The sequence below is a fragment of the Muntiacus reevesi genome, chromosome 18, assembly GCF_963930625.1.
Source record: "Muntiacus reevesi chromosome 18, mMunRee1.1, whole genome shotgun sequence".
NCBI classification, from domain to species: Eukaryota; Metazoa; Chordata; class Mammalia; order Artiodactyla; family Cervidae; genus Muntiacus; species Muntiacus reevesi.
In genome coordinates this window covers 60,257,505-60,282,651 of record NC_089266.1, presented here as the reverse complement: position 1 = coordinate 60,282,651, position 25,147 = coordinate 60,257,505, and the positions used below count along the sequence as shown (strand labels likewise).

General features: G+C 38.2%; 1 protein-coding gene across 1 annotated transcript in view; it reads right to left on the bottom strand.

Moving 5' to 3' along the window:
- The window catches only part of CA10 (carbonic anhydrase 10), a 791,801-nt gene that overhangs the window by 305,971 nt on the left and 460,683 nt on the right, over positions 1 to 25,147 (bottom strand). The window lies entirely within an intron of this gene.

The window sequence follows — 25,147 nt, the reverse complement described above, 5'->3', positions numbered from 1 at the left end:
TCCATCAAGTCAGTGATGCCATCCAACCATCTCATCATCTGCTGCCCCTGTCTCCTCCTGCCTTCAATCTTTCCCTGCATCAGGGTCTTTTCCATTATGTCAGTTCTTCACATCAATTGGTCAAAGTATTGGCGTTTCAGCTTCACCATAAGTCCTTCCAATGAATATTTAGGACTGATTTCCTTTAGGATGGACTGGTTGGATCTCCTTGCAGTCCAAGGGACTCTCAAGAGTCTTCTCCAACATCAGTTCTTCAGCGTTCAGCTTTCTTTATAGTCCAACTCTCAGATCCATACATGACTACTGGAAAAACCATAGCCTTGACTGTGGACTTTTGTTGGCAATTAATGTCTCTGTTTTTTAATATGCGGTCTAGGTTGGCCATAGCTTTTCTTCCAAGGAGCAAGTATCTTTAATTTCATGGCTACAGTCATCATCTGCAGTGATTTTGGAGCCCCAACAAATAAAATCTCTCACTGTTTCCTTTATTTCCCCATCTCTGCCATGGATGGAACTGACGTGATGGAACCGGATGCCATTATTTTCGTTTTCTGAATGTTGAGTTTTTAAGCTAACTTTTTCACTCTCCTCTTTCACTTTCATCAAGAGACTCTCTAGTTCTTCTTTATTTTCTGCCATAAGGGTGGTGTCATCTGTGTGTCTGAGGTTATTGCTATTTCTCCCAACAATCTTGATTCCAGCTTGTGCTTCACCCAGCCCAGCATTTCTAATGATGTACTCTGCATATAAGTTAAATAAGCAGGGTGTCAACATACAGTCTTGATATACTCCTTTCCCAAGACAGTCTGTTGTTCCATGTCCAGTTCTAGCTATTGCTTCTTGACCTGCGTACAGGTTTCTCAGGAGGCAGGTGAGCGGACACCTGCAATATGAGGCAGGGGGCAAAGGCTTTGGTGCCTGACAAGCTTGGACTTGAACACTTGCTCCTCCATCTCCTAGGAGTCCTTGAGAAAGTTGTTTTAATTAGTTGCACTCTAGTTAGCTCCTCAGCTGCTAAAAGAGGCTGATGAAACACCTCTCATATGGTTCATTTCAGTTCAGTTCAGTTGTCCAGTCGCTCAGTCATGTCCGACTCTTTGCCACCCCATGAATTGGAGCACGCCAGACCTCCCTGTCCATCACCAACTCCCTGAGTTTACCCAAACTCATGTCCATCAAGTTGGTGATGCCATCCAGACATCTCATCCTCTGTCATTCCCTTCTCCTCCTGCCCTCAATCCCTCCCAGCATCAGGGTCTTTTCCAATGAGTCAGCTCTTCGCATGAAGTGGCCGAAGTATTAGAGTTTCAGCTTTAGCATCAGTCCTTCCAATGAACACCCAGGACTGATCTCCTTTAGGATGGACTGTTTGGATCTCCTTGCAGTTCAAGGGACTCTCAACAGTCAGAGTTAAAGGTAGCCAATGATGGGGATTGGACATAACAGAAATCATTTCAATATCATGCAAAAGCAGATTTTATTGGGGAAATTTACAAGCAGAGGATATGCAAGATTAGTCCCCATTCTTTCCTTTATTTAGAGAACTGTCCAGGGGCCAAGCTGACTGGACAAAGTGTGAGGTTGTCCTTTGGGAGTAGGACACCCTGTTACTCTATCCATTTTTAGGTAAAGTCTGAGAGTACTCTCAAAAGAGTGACAAAAATGATTTGCTCTTGCATCTCAGTTATCCAAGAGGTTTGTAGAAAAACATCTTGCACCTGGACACCAGGTCTTCAGGGGAGTTGTTTATTCCTGGCATGTTATCACCTCTAACGTGTGGGAAGTCCAAAACTCTTTCACTTGTAGATATAACAGCCAACGACCAAGGGTGACATGCGCTGAAAACAAAGTTGGGAAAAACTGTTGAGGAGTAGATGACAAGGTTTGAAATGGAGTTGCAGCTGTATCTTGGATTATGTGTTTGAGAAGAGACGCCACATTGCCTTGATACATGTATCAATATTTTGAAAGTCAATATTTACTTTAGGGTTCCTCAAAAGTGGAACCATACTCTGCTGACAATACACTGTACTTAAACGTTCTAGCTATCTATGGCCTATTATTCACAATATGCTCCCAGGTTTTCCTCCTTGGCCTCACTATGAACCACCATGGGCACTGAGCAAACTAGCAAAAGGTAAGATGCAATTAGATTCATAAGAAAGGCATTTTTGTTGTGGTAAAGTAAGCATTTACCATTGTACTTTCTAGGCACCAGGGAATGCAGCAATGGTCGTGGGTTAACACTACCAACTCCAAACAGTTATTGAGTTTTACTACCTGAAGAAAACACTCTAAGTATTTTATGAGTTTTATTTTTTAATTAAATTATTTATTTTAATTGGGGGCTAATTACTTTACAGTATCATAATATTTTTTGCCATACATTGACATGAATCAGACATGGGTGTACATGTGTCCTCCCTCCTGAACACCACTCCCACCTCCCTCCCCATCCCATCCCTCAGGGTCATCCCGTCTCATGAGCACCCTGTCTCATGCATCTAACCTAGACTGCGATCTATTTCACATATGATAATATACATGTTTCAATGCTATTCTCTCAAATCATCCCACCCTCACCGTCTCTCACAGAACCCGAGTCTGTTCTTTATATTTGTGTCTCTTTTGCTGTCTCACATATAGGGTCGTTGTTACCATCTTTTTAAATTCCATATATATGTATTAATATACTGTATTGGTGTTTTTCTCTCTTACTTCACTCTGTATAATAGGCTCCAGTTTTATCCACCTCATTAGAACTGAATCAAATGCATTATTTTTAATGGCTGATTAATATTCCATTGCGTATATGTACCACATCTTTCTTATCCATTTGTCTGCCGATAGACATCTAGGTTATGTCCATGTCCTAGCTATTGTAAACAGTGCTGCGATGAACATTGGAGTACACGTGTCTCTTTCATTTCTGGTTTCCTCAGTGTGTATCCCAGCAGTGGGATTGCTGGGTCATATGGTAGTTCTATGTCCAGTTTTTTATGGGCTCTTCACACTGTTCTCCATAGTGGCTGTACTAGTTTGCATTTCCACCAACAGTGTAAGAGGGTTCCATTGCTTGTAGACTTTTTGATAGCAGCGATTTTGAACGGCATGAGATGGTACCTCATTGTGGTTTTGATTTGCATTTCTATGATAATGGGTGATGTTAAGCATCTTTTCATGTGTTTGTTAGCCATCTGTATGTCTTCTTTGGAGAAATATTGCTTAGTTCTTTGGCCCATTTTATGATTGGGCCATTTATTTTTCTGGTATTGAGCTGCATGAGCTGCTTGCATATTTTTGAGATTAGTTATTTGTCAGTTTCTTCATTTGCTATTATTTTCTCCAATTCTGAATGATATCTTTTCACCTTGCTTATAGTTTCCTTCATTGTGCAAAAACTTTTAAGTTTAACTAGGTCCATTTGTTTATTTTTGCTTTTATTTCAATTACTCTCGGAGGTGGGTCATAGAGGACCCTGCTGTGATTTATGTCAGAGTGTGTTTTGCCTATGTTTTCCTCCAGGAGTTTTATAGTTTCTGTTCTTACATTTAGATCTTTAATCCATTTTGAGCTTATTTTTATGCATGGTGTTAGAAAGTGTTCTAGTTTCATTCTTTTACAAATGGTTGACCAGTTTTCCCAGCATCACTTGTTAAAGAGATTGTCTTTCCTCCATTGTATATTCTTGCCTCCTTTGTAAAAGATAAGGTGTCCATAGGCATGTGGATATATCTCTGGACTTTCTATTTCATTTCATTGATCTATATTTCTGTCTTTTTGCCAGTATCATACTGTCTTGATGATTGTAGCTTTGTGAAGTCAGGCAGGTTGATTCCTCCAGTTCCATTCTTCTTTCTCAAGATTGCTTTGGCTATTATAAGGTTTTTGTATTTCCATACAAATTGTGAAATTATTTGTTCTAGTTCTGTGAAAAACACCGTTGGTAGCTTGATAGAGATTGCACTGAATCTACAGATTGCTCTGCAAATCTATAGATCTTCATTTTCATTATATTGATTCATTTTCACTATATTAATTTCATCCATGAACATGGTATAATACTCCATCTATTTGAGTCATCTTTGACTTCTTTCATCAGTATTTTATAGTTTATATATATATATATATATATATATATATATATATATATATATAGGTCTTTGGTTCATTTAGATAGCTTTATTTCTAAGTATATTATTCTTTTCTTTGCAATAGTGAATAGAATTGTTTCCTTAATTTCTCTTTCTGTTTTCTCATTGTTAGTGTATAAGAATGGGGGGACCGGGATGGGGAATACGTGTAACTCTATGGCTGATTCATATCAATGTATGACAAAACCCACTGAAAAATAAAAAAAAGAAAAAAAAAGAATGCAAAGGATTTCTATGTGTTAATTTTATATCCTGCACATTTACTATATTCATTGATTAGTTTTAGTAATTTTCTGGCGGTGTCTCTAGGGGATTTCTATGTAGAGGATCATGCCATCTGCAAACAGTGAGGGTTTCACTTCTTCTTTTCCAATCTGGACTTCTTTTATTTATTTTTCTTCTCTGATTGCTGTGGCTAAAACGTTCAAAAGTATGTTGAATAGTAGTAGTGAGAATGGGCACCCTTGTCTTCTTCCTGGCATTAGGGAAATGCTTTCAATTTTTCATCATTGAGGATAATGTTTACTGTGGGTTTATTATATATGTTTTTTTTTTATGTTGAGATATGTTCCTTCTATTCCTGCTTTCTGGAGGGTTTTTATCATAAATGGATGCTGAATTTTGTCAAAATCTTTCCCTGCATCTATTGAGATAATCATATGGGTTCTATCTTTCAATTTGTTAATGTGGTATATCACATTGATTTGCAGATATTGAAGAATTCTTGCATTCCTGGGATAAAGCCCATTTGGTCATGATGTATGATCTTTTTAATATGTTGTTGGATTCTGTTTGCTAGAATTTTGTTAAGGACTTTTGCATCTATGTTCATCAGTGATATTGGCCTGTAGTTTTCTTTTCTTTGTGGCATCTTTGTCTCGTTTTGGTATAGGGTGATGGTGGCCTCATAGAATGAGTTTGGAAGTTTACCTTTCTCTGAAATTTTCTGGAAGAGTTTGAGTAGGATCGGTGTTAGCTCTTTAAATTTTTGGTAGAATTCAGCTGTGAAGCTGTCTGGTCCTGGGTTTTTGTTTGTTGGAAGATTTCTGATTACAGTTTCGATTTCCATGCTTGTGATGGGTCTGTTAATTTTCTATTTCTTCCTGCTTCAGTTTTGAAAGGTTATAGTGTGTTTGGTCGGAGAAGGCAATGGCAATCCACTCCAGTACTCTTGCCTGGAAACTCCCATGGATGGAGGAGCCTGGTAGGCTGCAGTCCATGGGGTCACGAAGAGTCGGACATGACTGAGCGACTTCACTTTCACTTTTCACTTTCACGCATTGGAGAAGGAAACGGCAACTCACTCCAGTGATTCCTGGTAGGCTGCCGTCTATGAGGTCGCACAGAGTCAGACACAACTGAAGTGACGTAGCAGCAGCAGCAGCAGTGTGCTTTATAAAACAATAACACCTGTCTTTGAATTAGGTGGGCAGTCAGTCAACTAAATAGACAATACTGGCATTAAGTACTATATGACTAATAAACAAATGCTATTGGAGCACAACAGAGGATATGAGGAGGTAAGAGAAGCGGCATTTGAGCTAGAACCATGAGGAAGTGTAAGTATTAGCTAGACAGATCTGGAAGGAAGAGCATGAACCAAGTCATGTGGTGGTACTGATGATGGTGGTAATCCAAAAACAAGGGAGAAGAGGGAGAAGAGGACGAGTAGAATGGGAAAAAAATTAAATAAGATTGAAGAGATATAAACTTTCAGCTACTATAAATATCATCAGTAGGGTAAAACTAACCTTTCTCATGATGGTCTATACCCAGCTGATGTTCTCTTTTAGTGGGTGAACCATGTCTCTCAGTGCAAGTTTTCAACACATATTTTCCACTCATTTACTTGGAAGGGACCATGATAAATAAACATAAACAGGGCTTCTACAACCTTTGTTGATGGCACCAAATATCAAGGCATTCTTTCTGTAGGCTGAAGGTTGGCTCTCAACCTCTCATCTGTTATTCTTGCTTGCCAAGGTAAACACATTATAGAGGAAATAATGTCATTATTTCTCCTCTTCCCACCACCCCACCCTGCCCCAAGATCCTATAACACCTCTGTAAACTCAGTGACATGCTCTATGTAAAAGCACTTTGCAAAAAAGCACCAGCAGCCAGTATGCAGGCAAAGCCAGTGTTGTAAAGAAGCCGAAGTCCTGCTTTTCAGTCAGAGTTCCCAGTGTGGAGGCGGTCATGGCCAAGCAGTCTAAAAACAGAGATGAGGTAGCAAGAAGACAGGGTATGTGGCATATGGAGAACCCAGGTCTTCACCACACTAAACTGCAGGGAATCTAACTTAGTGTCTTGCCAACATCCATTTCCACAAGATAGTAAAACAGAGTCAAGAAAAATACATATGTTCATTCATTCACTTGAAGCAATGTTTGTAGAATGCCTGTGCCAATTTCTGTGGACACCATGGTCAAGGATCTCTCAGTATGTGAGAAAAATTGACAAGTCAAAAATAATTGTACATTATATGTGCCAAATGTTAAGAAACAGTGATAGCACAGAAAATTGAAGTAATTGGTGGGCTGCAATTTGCCAGGATGTGAAAAAAATCTTCCCAAAAGTGAACATATGTGAGTATGAAGGAGGGAGGAGATTGTCTTTCAATTTTTATTGTATATACTTAATTCTTTTCACTGTGATGTTTTACCCAGGAAAAACAGAGTAAAGGGATAATAAAAGAGGGAAGGGGAATATGAGGCTGGAGATTAGGAAGCAAAATGTTGTGTGAACTTTTATATTGTCATAATAAATGGTGCATATATATATATACTGGTTTGAAGACAAGTCACACACACACACACACACACACACAAACACAAATAACTTTAGAAGTAAATCAGTGAAAGGGTCTTGTGTAAGATTCAACATTTCAGGAAAAATTTTCAAAGAAGCAGCACTGAAAGAATAGAAATAGCAATCTTTGTACACCTTTCCATTGCAAACTGAGTTTCTAGAAATTATGAGTCTCCTCTTACAGCATTATCATGTCAAATGATATGGAAGTAGGATCCTACTTTTCCAATTACAGTAGGGTTGAGAAGGTGAGATCTCACATTTCTGATGGTCCACCCTTTGACAGATGCCATAAAATTTTTATTTAATTCTTGTAACACTGTATAACCATTAGGCATGAAAGGTTACATTCATTCCATCAATAGCTGAGAATTGTGGCTTGGAGTTTAGAAATTCTGTTTCTTAGGTTATGCAGCTGGTATATCAGGTCTCTTTTATCCCAAAGCATATACTTTGTCCACTATACAACACTACTCTGAAAAAAGTGAACACCATTCTTTAAAGAAATAGTCTTTAATGTATATATAATCAAATGTGAGAATGAAAGTTATTGTATATATATGAAATATATATAAAGATTATTATGATTATTTGTCATTACTTCATTGTCATTGAAAACTTTCCATTATTTACAACTTCTATTTTGCTTTTTTTTTAATCTGGTTCATTGGAAGGCTAGATTGTTGTAGCTCCTAACCAGCTAATTATTTAATAGAAATGCAGTATAACATCTATGGTTCAGGTTAATATTTCTTCTCTCTTGGACAAGGACAAATTTGTATGATGGTAGAATTAGTATATTCCCAGACTCTGAAATCCTATGCTAAAGCCTTTGACTGTGTAGATCACAACAAACTGTGGAAAATTTTAAAGAGATGGTAATACCAGACCACCTTATTGCCTCATGAGAAACCTGCAGGCAGCTTGAGAAGAAAGAGAATTGTTCCAGTCCAGACATGGAACAATGGACTGGTTTGAAATTGGTAAAGGAGTATGTCAAGACTGCATGTCGCTGGCCTGCTTATTTAATTTACATGCATAATAGATCATGCAAAATGCTGGGCTGGATGAATCACAAGCTGGAATCAAGATTGCCAGGAGAAAAACCTCAGGTATTCAGATTACACCACCTTAATGGCAGAAAGTGAAGAGGAACTAAAAAGCCTCTTGATGAAGGTGGATGAGAAGAGTGAAAAAGCTGGCTTAAAACTCAGCATTCAAAATATGAAGATCATGGCATCCAGTCCCATCACTTCATAGCAAATAGATGGAAATGAAGCAATGACAAATGACAAAAAGGAAACAGTGACAGACTTAATTTTATTAGGCTCCAAAATCACTGCAGATGATAACTACAGCCATGAAATTAAAAGATGCTTGCTCCTTGGAAGAAATGCTATGACAAACCTAGACAGCATATTAAAAAGCAGAGATACTACTTTGCCGACAAAGGTCCACCTAGTCAAAGCTTTGGTTTATCCATTAGTCATATATGGATGTAACAGTGGAACCATAAAGAAGGCTGAGCATTTAAGAATTGATGCTTTTGAAATGAGGTGTTAGAAAGGACTCTTGAATGTCTCTTGGAGAGCAAGGAAATCAAACCAATCAATCCTGAAGGAAATCAACCCTGAATATTCATTGGAAAGACTGATGCTGAAGCTGAAGCTCCAATACTTTGGCCATCTGATGTGAAGAGCCTCATGGAAAAGACCCTGATGCTGAGAAAGATTGAGGACAGGAGGAGACGAGGGTGATAGAAGATGAGATGGTTGGATGTAATAATCAACTCAATGGATATGTTTGAGCAAACTTCAGAAAGTGAAAGATGGGGAAGCCTGGTGTGCTGCAGTCCAAAGAGAATCAAAGAGTTGGGTATGACGGAGTGACTGAACAACAAACAATGAAATCCTGACAGTGATATTTATCACTATGAATTTAAAAATTGAAATGAAAATGTTTTGAAACATTTTATCTTCTCAAAGGTATAATTAATTATCTTGTTTAAAACTCTTGTGAAGTAGGTGGTGCAAGTATTACTATCCTTATCCTACATTCATCCATTAATTCATTCCCTTGACAAATATTTATTAACATATTTTAAAAATTGAAGCCCTCTGAGTCAACAGAAGAAGCAAATGACAGACTGGAGTTGGGGATCCTGGATCTGGGTTCTGAATCTGGGGCATTTCTCACTAAACTATCTTGTCTGAGTTTTCGTTATTGTCTAGGTCATTTAGACATATATTCATGCTGTCTTAGTTAATTTATTATAGGAAAAATCCTGATGGAAATAGTACCTTCTAAATCAATTCCCATTCTCCTCCAAACCCCCAAAGAAATATGCCTTTTGGAACTGCTCTAAGCTTCAGAAAATCCTAAGAAATACACACAGTAAGTTGTATTCTAACTCAGTTATAGGGAATGGAACTGCTTAATTACTGTGAGGGACTGAATGCAGTTATTACTCAGAGTGAAAGTGACTTGTTTCTTATTTGAAGATTGAAAAACTTTCTTTTCTGGAATGACTTGATGCATTATCAAAACTTCCACAGAAATTCAACACATTCCACGGCAGAGCAAGTGCCCCCGCCATTACATAGCAAACATCTCTACATACACACCCTGTACTTCTCAACAGTAAATGGTTGAGAATACACAATTTTCCTCAACTGAGGCTTTAGATTAGCTCTCTAGCACCTTCTGTGACCCTGCTCTTGCCTGTCCCTTCTTCCCATCCACCAACATTGTGCCCTTAATAGAAGTCTATGAATAATAGTTATTTTAATTTCTTATATCTTCCCTACAAAATTGAGTACATACATCCTAATGGCAGAGATCTTATTTTATTAACATCTGTAGCCTTGATACCTAACAGAGTACCCTACAAAACAGAAGGCCCTCAAAAATGTTAGAGGGAGACACAAGTGTGTGAAATCAGGGATTCATAGACCTTGGTTAATTATATATTCCTTACTGAGTAAAAAAAGCAAGAGTCAACAGGCTCTGAATATATCCTGTGCTTTCCTACCATGTACAAAATGATGCAGTTTAAAAAGCTCTGCCTTTTAGAAGAGGTAAGTTAATATGTAAATGACAAAAAAAATTGATCTGTTCATCAGATATCAGGTAAATTGCTACTGTGGTCCAGACGTGCAATAATGACTATGTATAAAAAGGAAATGACAGGGTTATGGAGGGTCTTATAGGCTGGACTATAGCCAAGTAACTTAAATAAAGTAAACAAAAAACCTAAATATAAAGGAAGAATTAAACAGAAAGAAAATTGGAAAACTTTGAAAGAGATACAAAATAGAGCTCTAACAAAGGAATTCAAATGAAAATCAATTATGGAAATCAACAAAACACAGCTAAGCAATGAGCCATGGGGTTCTTAACATTTAAATTAATTGTTCCTCAGTGCCATACAGTATGGTACCTTCCTTGTAAAGTATAACTTATCTGTTACACTAAACCTGGAAAATAAGCACTTGGATTTCTTTTATGGATAAAAACATGGGATCTTAGGGATAAAGTAAATACAATATAGTATTAAGAGGCCAACTTTGGTGTCTGGCAGAACTGGGTTTGAATACTGAACCAAAATTTAACTGTGGGCTTGGAAAAATCATGCTAATCCTCAAGATTTTTACCTGCAATATAGGGGCAAATGATAGTACCCATCTCACTGATGAGGCAGGTAAAGTACTTATTAGTACAGTACTCTGTATAGAACCCATTACCTATTGACTGTTTCTTTAGTTCAAGACTGTAATCTAGCAAGGTAGAGTTACTACACCCAGTCCTCTTTATTCCAAACTGATATTCCTTCAAGCTTGCTGTCTTTCTGGGTGATTTGACACACATTCATTAGATGTCTGACATGACCCAAAAGGCAGAACACAGCTCTTCTGATCACATTATTAGGACATTCTGTTCAACTTGAGCTTTGAATCCTATCTCGAGCTTTCATTGAGTTTAGATTCAGGTTAGGACAAAAATGCCCTAATAAAACTTCCTCGTGGCTTTAATGATACAGACTTGGTAAATTATAGATAAAAAGAAGCATTAATTTTAGCCCTCTCTTATGTTTTAAAATTTGGATAGTAAGTCTAAGCCTAAGGATGAGAAGGATGATTTTAGTTTTGAATATATTGGGTTTGAGATTCCTATGCATTATACCAGTACAGAGGAAAGTACAAATGAGAAATACCTATAAAGGCATTGTCAAGAGGAACTGACTACATGAGGGAGTAAAGCTAGGAGGCTTTGAGTATAGAAGCAAAACACCAGAACCACAGTCCAAGAATGTGTGCTATAAGTACAGATACCTTAAATGAAACAGATCAACCTTGAAATCAAAGCAGCAGCATAGGCAGACCTTGTGAGAATAAACTCAAAGTTTACCAGTTGAGAAAGAGAAAGCAAAACAGAGCTGAGTCCACTTCATGAGATGCTTGTGGTTGCTCAGAAGTAGAAGTAAATTAATATTCTGAAGGGCTAAGTGGTAGTGGTAGAGACAGATGGTACTGGCCTTCATTTCCATAAGCCAAACAGTCAGGCTTTCCTGGAGAGGACCAGATATGATCTGGTCTATATCTATATGATATAGAATTTCTTTTGCTCACCCTCAAGAAGGATATGTTCTTTTTGTTCCTCTTTAATTTCTTGTAGCTGCAAAAAGTCAAGGCTTAACCTTTCTTGTTGTTCAGTCACTAAGTTGGGTTCAACTCTCTGCAACCCCATGGAATACAGCATGTCAGGATTCCCTGTTCTTCTCTGTCTCCTGGAGTTGCTCAAACTCATGCCCAATGAGTCAGTGACACCATCCAACCATCTCATCCCCCATTCCCCCCTTCTCCTCCTGCCCTCAATATCTTGATGCTCAGCATCAAGATATTTTCCAATGAGTCAGCTCCTCCCATCAGGTGGCCAAAGTATTGTAGCATCAGCTTTAGCATCAGTCCTTCCAATGAATATTCAGGGATGATTTCCTTTAGGATTGATTGGTTTGATCTCCTTGCAGTCCATGAGAATCTCAGGAATCTTCTCCAGCTCCATAATTTGAAAGAATCACTTTTTCAGTGCTTAGTTTTCTCTACAGTCCAACTCTCATATCCACACATGACTACGGGAAGAACAATAGTTCAACTAGATGGACTTTTGTTGAAAGAGTAATGCCTCTCTGAGGCTGTCTAGGTTTCTCATAGCTTTTCTACCAAGGAGCAAGTATCTTTTAATTTTGTGGCTGCAGTCACCATACCCAGTGATTTTGGAGTCAAAGAAAATAAAATATGTCACTCTGTGCATGTTTTCCCATTCTATTTGCCATAAATTGATGTGACTTTATGTGATTCTGTGATCTTAGTACTTTGGATGTTGAGATTTAAGCCAGCTTTTTCACTCTCTTTTTTCACCTTCATTAAGAGGCTCTTTAGTTCCTCTTTGCTTTCTGTCATTAGAATGGTATAATCTTCATATCTAAGGTTATTGATATTTCTCCTGGCAATCTTGATTCCAGCTTGTGATACATCCAGCCTCACATTTTGCATGACATACTCTGCATACGGGCTTCCCTGGTTCCTCAGTTGGTAAAGAATGTGCCTGCAATGCAGAAGATCCTGGTTTGATTCCTGGGTCAGGAAGATCCCCTGGAGAAGGGATAGGCTACCCACTCCAGTATTCTTGGGCTTCTCTGGTAGCTGAGAAAGTAAAAAAAAAAAAAAAAAAAAAAATCTGCCTGCAATGCAGGAGACCTGGGTTCAATCCCCGGGTTGGGAAGATCCCACGGAGGAGGGCATGACAATCCACTCTAGTATTCTCACCTCGAGGATCCCCATGGACAGAGGAGCCTGGTGGGCCACACTCCATAAAGTGACAAAGAGTCAGACATGACAGAGCTACTCAGCATGGCACAGGAATCTGCATTGAAGTTAAATAAGCAGGGTGACAATATACAGGCTTGACATACTCCTTTCCCAATTTTGAACCAGTCCATTGTTCCATGTCTGGTTCTGACTACTGTTTCTTGCCCTAAATACAGGTTTCTCAGGAGACAGGTAAGGTGATTTGGTATTCCCATCTCTTTTCCACAGTTTGTTGTGATCTAGAGCCAAAGGCTTTCATGTAGTCAGTGAAGCAGATTGTTTTTTTGGAATCCCCTTGCTTTTTCTCTGACCCAACAGATGTTGGCAATTTGATCTCTGGTTCCTCTGCCTTTTTAAAATGTAACTTGTACATCTGAAGTTCTTGGTTCATGTACTGTTGAAGCTTAGCTTGAAGGATTTTTGAGCATTACTTTATGAGCATGTGAAAAGAGTGCAATTGTACAGTAGTTTGAACATTCTTTGTCATTGGCTTTCTTTGGGATTGGAATAAAAAATGCAATTTTCCAGTCCTGTGGCCACAGTTGGGTTTTCCAAATTTGCTGGCATATTGAGAACAGCACTTTCACAGCATCATCTTTTAGGATTTTAAATAGCTCTGCTAGATTTCATCACCTCCACTAGCTCTGTTCACAGTAATAATTCCTAAGCCCCACTTGACTTCATACTCCAGGATGTCTAGCTCTAGGTGAGTAACCACACCATCATGGTTTTCCAAGTCATTAAGATATTTTCTGTAGAGTTACTCTGTGTACTGTTGCCACCTCTTCTTAATTGCTTCTGTTAGGTCCTTGCTGTTTCTGTCCTTTATCGTGCCCATCTTTGCATGAAATTTTCCCTTGATATCTTCCCTTTTCTTGAGGAGCTCTCTAGTCTTTCTCATTCTATTACTTTCCTCTATTTATGCATTGTATACTTAAGAAGGCTTTTTTATCTCTCCCTGATATACTCTGGAACTCTGCATTCAGTTGGGTATATCTTTCCCTGTGCCTTTTGCTTTTAGCATCTTTTCTTTTGTCAGCTATTTGTAAGTTCTACTCTGACAACCACTTTGCCTTCTTCCATTTCTTTTTCTTGGGGAGGGTTTTGGTCACCACCTCCTGTATAATGTTATGAACTTCCATCCATAGCTCTTCAGGCACTCTGTCTTCCATATCTTATCCCTTGAATCTATTCATCACCTCCATGTATAATCATAAGGGATTCGATTTAGGTCATATCTGAATGGTCTAGTGGTTTTCCCTACTTTCTTCAAGTTGAGCCTATATTTTGCTAAGTAGTTCATGATATGAGCTATAGTCAGCTCCAGTTTTTGTTTTTACTTATTGTATAGAGCTTGCCCATCTCTGGCTGCAAAGAATATAATCAACCTGATTTTAGTATCGATGCCTTCCTACACTAACATTGAAACTTCAGTTCTTGTGTCAGTTATATTTGCCATCATATGTGACTTTAACTGTGTGTATGCACAGAGAGTTAGATTTTATAGTCCCTTTTGCTGGTTTTGTAATGTTCACACACATCCATTCTACTGTATTACCTCTAATTCTCACAGCATGTTTTCGGATAAATCAATGTGCATAGGAATTCATCTCCTTTGCTGGTAAATATTTTATTGAGTCATGTTCCTAGTAATATTTCTGGAACAGATCTGACTCTTCTGTAAGAAAATCTGCAATGTGAATTTTTCTGAAACCATAAACAGGCACATTCATAAAGATGTACCAGTAAATAGGATAAATAGCAGGATATTTGCACAAAGTTTCAAGAGAATTTGGATGAGGCAATAGTTCATTCCACTCTGAAGACTAGGCACCTTGGCTTTAGGACTAAGCACCTGTCCATGTAAACATGGAAAGAAGCTCCTCCAAGCAAAAGACACACCATGTGTTGATTTATCCTTTTGGTTACATTGGCAGAAAACATGTACCTGGTCAACTTAAATTTAAGGAGATTTATTATCTCACAATGCAAGCCATCTATATGTGGGGAAGGCTCCAGGCAGGGTGCATCAGACCTCACTTCTCTGTGGCCCTGTCTTCCTTTGTGGGTTTTGATCCATAAGCAGGCCAAACAACTGAGAGGGAGGGAGTGCCACCCCACCCATAAGCAGATAATTGGATTAAAGTTTACTGAGCATGGCCCTGCCCACCAGAGCAAGACCCAGTTTTTCTCACACCAGTCCCTCCAATCAGGAAGCTTACACAAGCCTTTTAGAGTCATCCATTAGAGGACAGACAGAAGAAGCAAGAAGAACCATAATCCCACAGTGGATAGAACCAAAATTGCATTACAGAAAGTTAATCAGAATGAAAAAGCAGAAATTATATACCAGATGAAGGGACAAGATAAAACCACAGAAAACAACTAAATGGAGAAGGAAAAGAATTCAGAACAATAACAGTGAAGGTGATTCAGGATCTTGGAAACAGAATGAAGAAGATCAAGAAACGTTTCCCAAAGACCTAGAAGAACTAAAGAACAAACAAACAGAGGTGAACAATGCACTAGAAGGAACCAATGGCAGAATAACTGAAGCAGAAGAACCGATAAGTGACCTGGAAGACAGAATGTGGAAATTAGTACAATGAATAGAATATAGAAAAAAAGAATGAGGAAAAAAAAAAAAAAGAAGAAGAAGAAGAAGAAGGAGAAGAAGACACTCTAAGAGAGTTCTGGGACATTAAACACACCAAATTCACCTTGTAGGGGTCCCAGAAGGAGAAGAGAGTAAAGACCCGAAAAAATGTTTGAAGAGATAATAGCTGAAAACTTCCCTAACATGGGAAAGCAAATAGTCAACCAAGTCCAGGAATCACAGAGTTCCAGGTGGGATAAAACCAAGGAGAAATACACTGAGACAAATAGTAACCAAACTGATGACAATTAAAGACAAAGATAAAATATTAAAAGCAACAAGAGAAAAATGACAAATGATATACAAGGGGACTCTCATAATGTTATAAGCTGATTTCTCAACAGAAATTACAAGCCAGAAAGGAATTGCATGACATATTTAATATGATGAAAGGGCAGAAAAGGGAAGAACCCACAACCAAGAATACTTTACCGAGCAAGACTCTCTTTAAGATTTGATGAAGAAATCGAAAGCTTTCCAGACAAACAAAAGTTAAGAGAATTTAGCACCACCAAAGCAGCTTTACAATAAGAGCTAAAGGAACGTCTCTAGAAGGAAACACAAGAGAAAGAAAAGACCTACACAAAATAAACCCAAAACAATTAAGAAAATGGTAATATGATCATACATATTAATAATTACTCTAAATGTAAATAGTTTAAATGCACCAAACAAAAGACATAGACTGGCTTGGCTGATGAGAATGTGTGCCAGTATGTACTTCCACTTAGCACATCACTCTACTTCAGCCCCCAAGCTGTATGTAATTATTTTATATTGTTAGGCTAATCATGTTTCCATTATGGCTTACAATTATAATTATCTTTTATCTTTTGTCTGGCTATTTATTGTGAAAACTAATAAATGTATTTTATTACTGTGATTTAAAAAAGTGAAGTCACTTAGTCTTATCTGACTCTTTGTGACCCTGTGGACTATATTCCGCCAGGTTCCTCCATCTATGGGATCTCCAGGCAAGAACACTGGATGGGGTTGCCATTTCCTTCTCCAGGGGAATCTTCCCAACTCAGAGATTGAACTCAAGTCTCCCTCATTGCAGACAGGCTTTTTATCTGGATAAAAAAGCTCAGGATAAAGAATCTGTCTGCAATGTGGGACACCTGGGTTCAATCTCTGGGTTGGGAAAATCCTCTGGAGAAGGGACTGGCTACCCACTGCAGTATCCTGGCCTGGAGTCCATGGGGTTTCAAAGAGTCGGACACAACTGAATGACTTTCACTTTACTACTGTGATTATGTAACTATTACTCTCTTAATATCATTGTATCATGACTGGTCAACAGAAAATAGAATTCTCAATCACTAAAATTACCATTTAATAGAAAAACCTGTAATCACTTTTAAAAATTCAGATTTTTTTTTGAAAAATACAAATGCCCAAGTATTGGTTCTTCTCTCCAAAGCTCCACATGTGTTTCTAATGAGCAATTATGCTTAAAAACAATTGGACTATATGATCATTTTTTAAATTCACTCAAAACTTTGATATGGTTCTATGTATTTTAGCATCTAGTATTACTGCTAAAAATAAAAAAAATAATTTATTATTTTAGTGATTTTAAAAAATTGAATGAGACTTGAAAATTGTAATCAAATTCTGAGAATATAAAGAAATACTATGTTGTAAACATCAAATCAAAACAGGAAATTAACATGAGATACAGTGCTAAAATACAGATTTTAATCAAATTTCATAAAATTTTATGCTAGTGTCCATTATTTGTTTTCACACCTTATTCATGGCTCCATATTGTATTCACTTGCATTCAGCAGCTTTGACTTCATGCAACAAATTATGGTAAATTCTCTTTATTTTTATTATGATACAAATGTTTTCTAATTTTGCTTCTTTTGACTTTTTAACTTCATTTAAAAGTGAACATTTAACTTCCAAATACATGGGAGTTTTAAAGTACCCTTGATATTAATTTCAATTAAATGCTTTCTTCTCTGCAACCACTTGCTGTGCTTTTTCATACCTCTAACTTTATTGAGACTGCCAATGGCTAAGTCAAAGATCTCTCTTGGTAAGTGTCACATTGCACTTGAAAATGTGTCGATTATTTTCAGACATCTTTTGATATTGATTTCTAAAATAATTCCACAGTAATAATAGAACAGACTCTCTATGATTTCAGTACCTTTAGACCATAAATTTTTGCACCTTATTTTATGTCCCTGGGTATGTTCCAGTGTCTCCTAATTTATAGTCTATGGAAGATTGAATAGAATTTGCATCCTACTGTTGTGTTCACCGTATTGTGTGAACCATATGTAACCTTGCTCGGTATTTTTTAAGTCTCCTGTAGATGTGCTATCATACTTTCATAATTTAAAAAAGAAGAAGAAAAAGTTACATCAATAAATCAATAAGTAATTAAAGTTTAAGCATTCTGTCTGGAACCATAAAACCTGGCTCTCTACCTAAAGATAGGCTTTCAGTTTTTACAAACAAATTTATAAAACAGAAGCAAAAACATGCTTCTGTTGCAGAAAAATGAGCAGAGTAAGGACTGCAAACACACTATTTCCAGAGGTTGAGCAAGAGGGGTGCTTATAACAGAGCCTTGTTAACTTACCTGTGAATGATAAGTACTATGATTTCATTCATTGCTGAAAATACATTGTGTATGCAAGAAAGATGGAATTGATGGAGACATTAAGTGTGCAAACAAATTTATCCAGAGTTAAGCTAGAGTGAAAGTATAAAAACAGCTACAGAAGAAATTAACCATGGGGATATCTGCAAGAGCTGATACAGTTCTCTTCCTTGAAGGGAACCCCAAGCACCTAGCACATTCCAAGTTGGCAGGTGGAGACTTGAGTGGGTTGCTTTGGGAGGGAGCCATTTTCTTTAGGGTGGTGGTGACTTATGATGGCTGGCTAACATTTGGCTCAGAAAAACTTCTCTAATTGACAGTCATCTAAACACATTGCCTTTGAATAAATCATTGCATTTGTAAGATAAGTCAAATTCTCATTTATTTTGTCAGTTTAATTGCTTTGAACATTGGATCAAGACTTTGCCTGAAAAGAACTTTCAAAAAACAATTTCAGACCTCTGCTACAGGGAAGGTCTGATGCTGGTTGACATTTCCTCCCACAGGAAGACTTTCTTAGACCCAAGGCATTGTACTATCTTCTGGTTATCTGAAATGATATAGGCCCATCTTCAGTAAAGAAATGTCTGATGGAATGAAGTTCTATTAACAGTCTCTGGTTATATACACTATTCTTTTCTTACAACAATGTACCAAAGTAATTCTAAGTTTGTTTTTTTTTTTCTTCACAGTAGTGCTTAAAAGAAGACTGAAAGATCTTAATGATATATTTAGTGTGATGAGGAATGGAGTTGTAGAAAGAGGGGAAAAAGGTCAGAGAGTCTTTGTTGTCTGGGTTTTTGGGACTGGAGCCTCAATTTAAAAGGTTTTAGAGAGAGATTTATATGCAGAGTACATCAGGAGAAACTCTAGGCTGGAGGAAGCACAAGCTGGCATCAAGATTGCAGGGAGAAATATCAATAACCTCAGCTATGCAGATGATACCACCCTTATGGCAGAAAGTGAAGAACTAAAGAGCCTCTTGATGAAAGTGAGAGAGGAGAGTGAAAAAGTTGGCTTAAAATCAACATTCAGAAAACTAAGATCACGGCATCCAGTCCTATCACTTCATGGCAAATAGATGGGGAAACAGTGGCAACAGTGGCTGACTTTATTTTCAGGGGTTCCAAAATCACTGAAGATGGTGATTGCAGCCATGAAATTAAAAGACGCTTACTCCTTGGAAGGAAAGTTATGACCAACCTAAACAGCATATTAAAAAGCAGAGCCATTACTTTGTCGACAAAGGTCTGTCTAGTCAAGGCTATGGTTTTTCCAATAGTCATGTATGGATGTGAGACTTGGACTATAAAGAAAGCTGAGCGTCAAAGATTTGATGCTTTTGAATTGTGGTGTTGGAGAAGACTCTTGAGAGTCCCTTGGACTGCAAGGAGATCCAACCAGTCCATCCTAAAGGAAATCAGTTCTGGGTATTCATTGGAAGGACTGATGTTGAAGCTGAAACTCCAATACTTTGGCCACCTGATGCGAAGATCTGACTCGTTTGAAAAGACCGATGCTGGGAAAGATTGAGGGCAGGGGGAGAATGGGACGGCAGAGGATGAGATGGTTGGATGGTATAACCAATACAACGGACATGGGTTTGGGTAGACTCCGGCAATTGGTGATGGACAGGGAGGCCTGGCGTGCTGTGGTTCATGGGGTCACAAAGAGTCAGACACAACTGAGCTGAACTGAACTGAGAGAGAAATAGCATCACAGTTATATGAACATATTTATTACCAAATTGACCACTTATAAACTACAATACCTGCTCAAAATCAGCCCCTAAAGTATAGCCTGAATCAGTGTCATTATAAATCTCTCATTGATTCCAAGAAAGTTTACGAATATACTTTGTAAACTGATTATAAAGTAAATTTAAAAAATTTGCCTCAAATGAAATATTTCATGAAGTTTAAAAACAAGAAAAAAGTACTGCTGAAGAATGGCTAGAAACACATGCAGAATTATTAATGAATGATGATGTGACAGAAACAAAAGTAGGCATTATTCAAAGAAGAAGAAATCCTCAAGCATAATGATAGCCTTGTCATTATAGAAGAGAATGTGATTAATAAATAAATTAGGGAATAATGAAAAAATCCTTGAATTTTTCAAAAACAATATTTTTTATGATTTTGCTGAGATAGTCAATCTTAAACTGAAGGATCTGTGTGAAAATTGCATGGTTTTGTTGGAAAAATTAAACCAAAGGGAGAAACAAAACCAGATCATTCTTTTTGTTTTAAGTTAGTACAGTTATATTTTCACTTATTCTCTTTTTCAATATAAGTAAAATACAAGTATCTTAATTATTTTTCATTATAAAATCAAAATATCTTTTCATTCATTTTTCAAAAGAAAATTAGTTCCCCATTTAAAAAATTCACTTTGAATGGCCATTTTCAAATATCTATTTCTTTTAAATAAGATGAAACTTCAGAAAACAGCCACTTTACACAGGGACACATTATTGCATATGAGACTAGAAAAGCCCAGTATAAAGGACATCTGATATAGAAGCACGACTTTGTTCTTGTGGTGGTTTTAAAATATACCCACCATTTTCCAGATACTTCTTTAAAAGTCATAGTCTAATTTTTCTGTTCTTGAGTGTGATCTGATTAAAGACTTGCTTCTAACAAACAGAATAAAACAGAAGTGATGATGAGCATACTGGGTTGAATACATACCCCTCCTCACAAAAGAAAATTTGTGTCCACCTAGAACCTCAGAATGTGACCTTATTTGTGCATAAAATCTTTGCGGATATAACCCCCCATCTAAGGTCAGAAGCGACCACCATGCTTCGCTGGACCAGCTGTGAGGAGATAAACCACGTCCAAGGTCAGAGAAATCCCAGTATAGGCGCTGAAGTGGCTGTGAGGAGACACCCCACACCCAAGGACAAAGGAGAAGTCCCAGTAAGATAGCAGGAGGGGCGAATTCACTTTTACAATCAAACACCATTCCTGCCAGAGACACTCAGAGGGCTGAAACAAACCTTGTGTACAAAAGGACCCAGGGACCCCACAGAGACTGAGACAGAACTGTGTTTGAGCATCTCTCCTGTGGAGGTAGGGGTCAGCAGTGGCCTGCCACAAGGACAGGGGCTGTGGGTGCAGCAAACCTGGGTATGGCAGAAGCCCTCTTGGAGGAGGTCGCCATCAACCCCACCATAGAGCTGCCAGAACTTACAGAGGGCTGGGAGATAGACTTTTGGAGGGCACAAACAGAAACTTGTGCACCAGGACACAGGAGAAAGGAGCAATGACCCCACAGGAGACTGACCCAGTCTTGTCTGTGAGTGTTCAGGAGTCTCCAGTGGAGGCATGAGTTGGTGGTGGCCTGCTGCAGGGTTGCAGGCACTGCGTGTAGCAGTACATACATGAGATCTTTTGAAGGAGGTCACCATTATCTTCATTACTTCCACCATAGTTTGGCCCCAGGCAAATAGCAGGGAGGGAACACAGCTCCAACCATCAGCAGAAAACTGGATTAAAGACAAGACCCAGTTTCCCTCTGAGTCAGCCTACAATCACAGACAATGAATCAATCTGATCACGTGAACCACAGCCTTGTCTAACTCAATGAAACTATGAGTCATGCTGTGTAGGGCCACCAAGATGAACGGGTCATAGTAGAGAGTTCTGAACAACCTGGTCCACTGGAAAAAGGAATGGCAACCACTTCATTATTGTTGCCTTGAGAACCCCATGAACAGCATGAAAAGGCAAAAAGATGAACTGAAACAGGAACTCCTCAGGTGGGTAGGTGCCCAATATGCTACTAGAGATCAGTGTAGAAATAACTCCGGAAAGAATGAAGAGACAGAGCCAAAGCAAAAATAAGATCCACTTGTGGATATGATGGAAGCAAGGTCCGATGCTGTAAAGAGCAATATTGCATAGGAACCTGGAATGTTAGATCCATGAATCAAGGCAAATTGGAAGTGGTCAAACCCACAGGAGATGGCAAGAGTGAATATCAACACTTCAGGAATAAGCGAACTAAAATGAACTGGAAACGGGTGAATTTAACTCAGATGACCATTATATCTACTACTGTGAGCAAAAATCCCTTAGAAGAAATGGAGTAGCCATCATAGGCAAAAAGAGTCCAAAATGCAGTACTTGGATGCAATCTCAAAAACGACAGAATGATCTCTGCTTGTTTCTAAGGCAAAGCACTCAATATCATGGTAATCCAAGTCTATGACCTGACCAGTAATGCTGAAGAAGCTGAAGTTGAATGGTTCTGTGAAGACCTACAAGACCTTTTGAACTAACACCCAAAAAAGATGTTGTTTTCAGTACACAGCCTGGAATGCAAAAGTAGGAAGTCAAGAAACACCTGAAGTAACAGTCAAATAATAGAGGTTTGCCAGGAGAATGCATTGGTCATAGCAAACACCCTCTTCCAACAATACAAGAGAAGACTCTACACATGGACATCAGCAGATGGTCAACACTGAAGTCAGATTGATTATACTATTTGCAGCCAAAGATGGAGAAGCTCTATACAATCAGCACAAACAAGACCGGGAGCTGACTGTGACTCAGAACATGAACTTCTTATCGCCAAATTCAGACTTAAATTGAACAAAGTGGGGAAAACCACTAAACAATTCAGGTATGACCTAAATAAAATCCCTTATAATTATACAGTGGAAGTGACAAATAGATTTAAGGGACTAGATCTGATACACAGAGTACCTGAATAACTATGAATGGAAATTCATGACATTGTACAGGAGACAGGGAGCAAGACTATCCCTAAGAAAAAGAAGTGTGAAAAAGCAAAATGGCTGTCTGAGGAGCTAGCTTTCAAATAGGTGTGAAACGAAGTCAATGTATGGCAAAACCAATAAAATATTATAAAGTAAAATAAATAATTTAAAAAAAAATAAAAAAAGCAAAGGAGAAAAAGAAAGATATACCCATTTGAATTCAGAATTCCAAAGTATAGCAAGGAGAGATAAGATAGTCTTCCTCAGTGATCAGTGCAAAGAAATAGAGGAAAACAATAGAATGGGAAAGACTAAAGTTCTCTTCAATAAAATTAGAGATACCAAGGGAAAGTTTCATGCAAAGATGGGCACAATAAAGGACGGAAATGGTATGGACCTAACAGAAGCAGAAGACATTAAGAAGAGGTGGCAAGAATACACAGAAGAACTGTACAAAAAAGATCTTCATGATACAAAAAAGTTTCATGCAAAGATGGACACAATAAAGGACGGAAATGGTATGGACCTAACAGAAGCAGAAGACATTAAGAAGAGGTGGCAAGAATACACAGAAGAACTGTACAAAAAAGATCTTCATGTACAATAAAGACTTTCATGCTAATCACAAAGGCGTGATCAGTCGCTCAGAGTCAGACATCCTGAAATGCAAAGTCAAGTGGGCCTTAGGAAGCATCACTACAAACAAAGCTATTGGAGATGATGGAATTCCAGTTGAGCTCTTTCAAATCCTACAAGATGATGCTATGAAAGTGCTGCACGCAATATGCCAGCAAATTTGGAAAATGCAGCAGTGGCCACAGGACTGGAAAATATCAGTTTTAATTCCTATCCCAAAGAAAGGCACTGCCAAAGAATGCTCAAACTACCGCATAATTACACTTATCTCACATGCTAGTAAAGTAATGTTCAAAATTCTCCAAAGAGGCTTCAACAATACATGAACTATGAACTTCCAGATGTTCAAGCTGGTTTTAGAAAAGGGAGACGAACCAGAGATCAAATTGCCAACATCCTCTAGATCATTGAAAAAGCAAAGAATTCAAGAAAAACATCTATTCCTGCTTTATTGACTATGAGAAAGACTTTGACTCTGTTGATCACAATAAACTGTGGAAAATTCTTAAAAAGATGGGAATATCAGACCACCTGACTTGCCTCTTGTGAAATTTGTATGCAGGTCAGGAAACAACAGTTAGAACTCGACATGGAACAATAGACTGCTTCGAAGTAGGGAAGGGAGTATGTCAAGGCTGTATATTGTCACCCTGCTTATTTAACTTACATTCAGTATGCATCATGCAAAATGCCAGGCTGGATGAATCACAACCTGGAATCAAGATTGCTGGGAGAAAATGTCAATAACCTCAGATAGGCAGATGATACCATCCTAATGGCAGAAATAGAAGAGGAACTGAAGAATCTCTTGAAGAAGGTGAAAGAGAAGAGTGAAAAAGCTGGCTTAAAATTCAACATTCAAAAAACTAAGATCATGCCATCCAGTCCCATCACTTCATGGTAAATGGATGGGGAAACAATGGAAACAGTGACAGCTTTTATTTTCGTGACCTCTAAAATCACTGCAAGTGGTGACTACTGCCATGAATTTAAAAGACTCCTGCTCTTTTGAAGAAAAACTATGACAGACAAGACAGCATATTAAAAAGTAGAGACATTAGATTCCCAACAAAGGTCCGTCTAGTCAAAGCTATGACTTTTTTCCCAGTAGTAATGTACAGGTTTGAGATTTGGATCATAAATGAGATTGTGCACTAAAGAACTGATGCTTTCAAACTGTGGTGTTGGAGAAGACTGTTGAGAATGCCTTGGACTGCAAGGAGATCAAACCAGTCAATCCCAAAGGAAATCAACACTGAATATTCATTAGAAGAGCTGATGCTGAGGCTGAAGCTCCAATACTATGGCCACCTGATGCAAAGAACTGACTCATTATAAAAGACCCTGATGGTAGGGAAGAATGAAGGTAGGAGGAGAAAGTGATGAGATGAGGAGGTGTTTGGATGGCATCACCAACTCAATGGACATGAGTTTGAGCAAGCTCCAGGAGATGGTGAAGGACAGTGAATCCTCATGTGTAACAGCCCATGAAGTAGAACACACTCTGAGTAAATGAACAGCAAGAGACTTCAGGTGCATCCTGAAGTCAAGAAATGCTAGTGTTTCTGGCAGCTTTAAGAAACTAGAAAGAGTCAAGAAAGGAATCTTCTCCTAGATTCTTTTAGATAGCATGACCCTGCTGACTGCTTGACTTTGGAATTCTCACCTCCA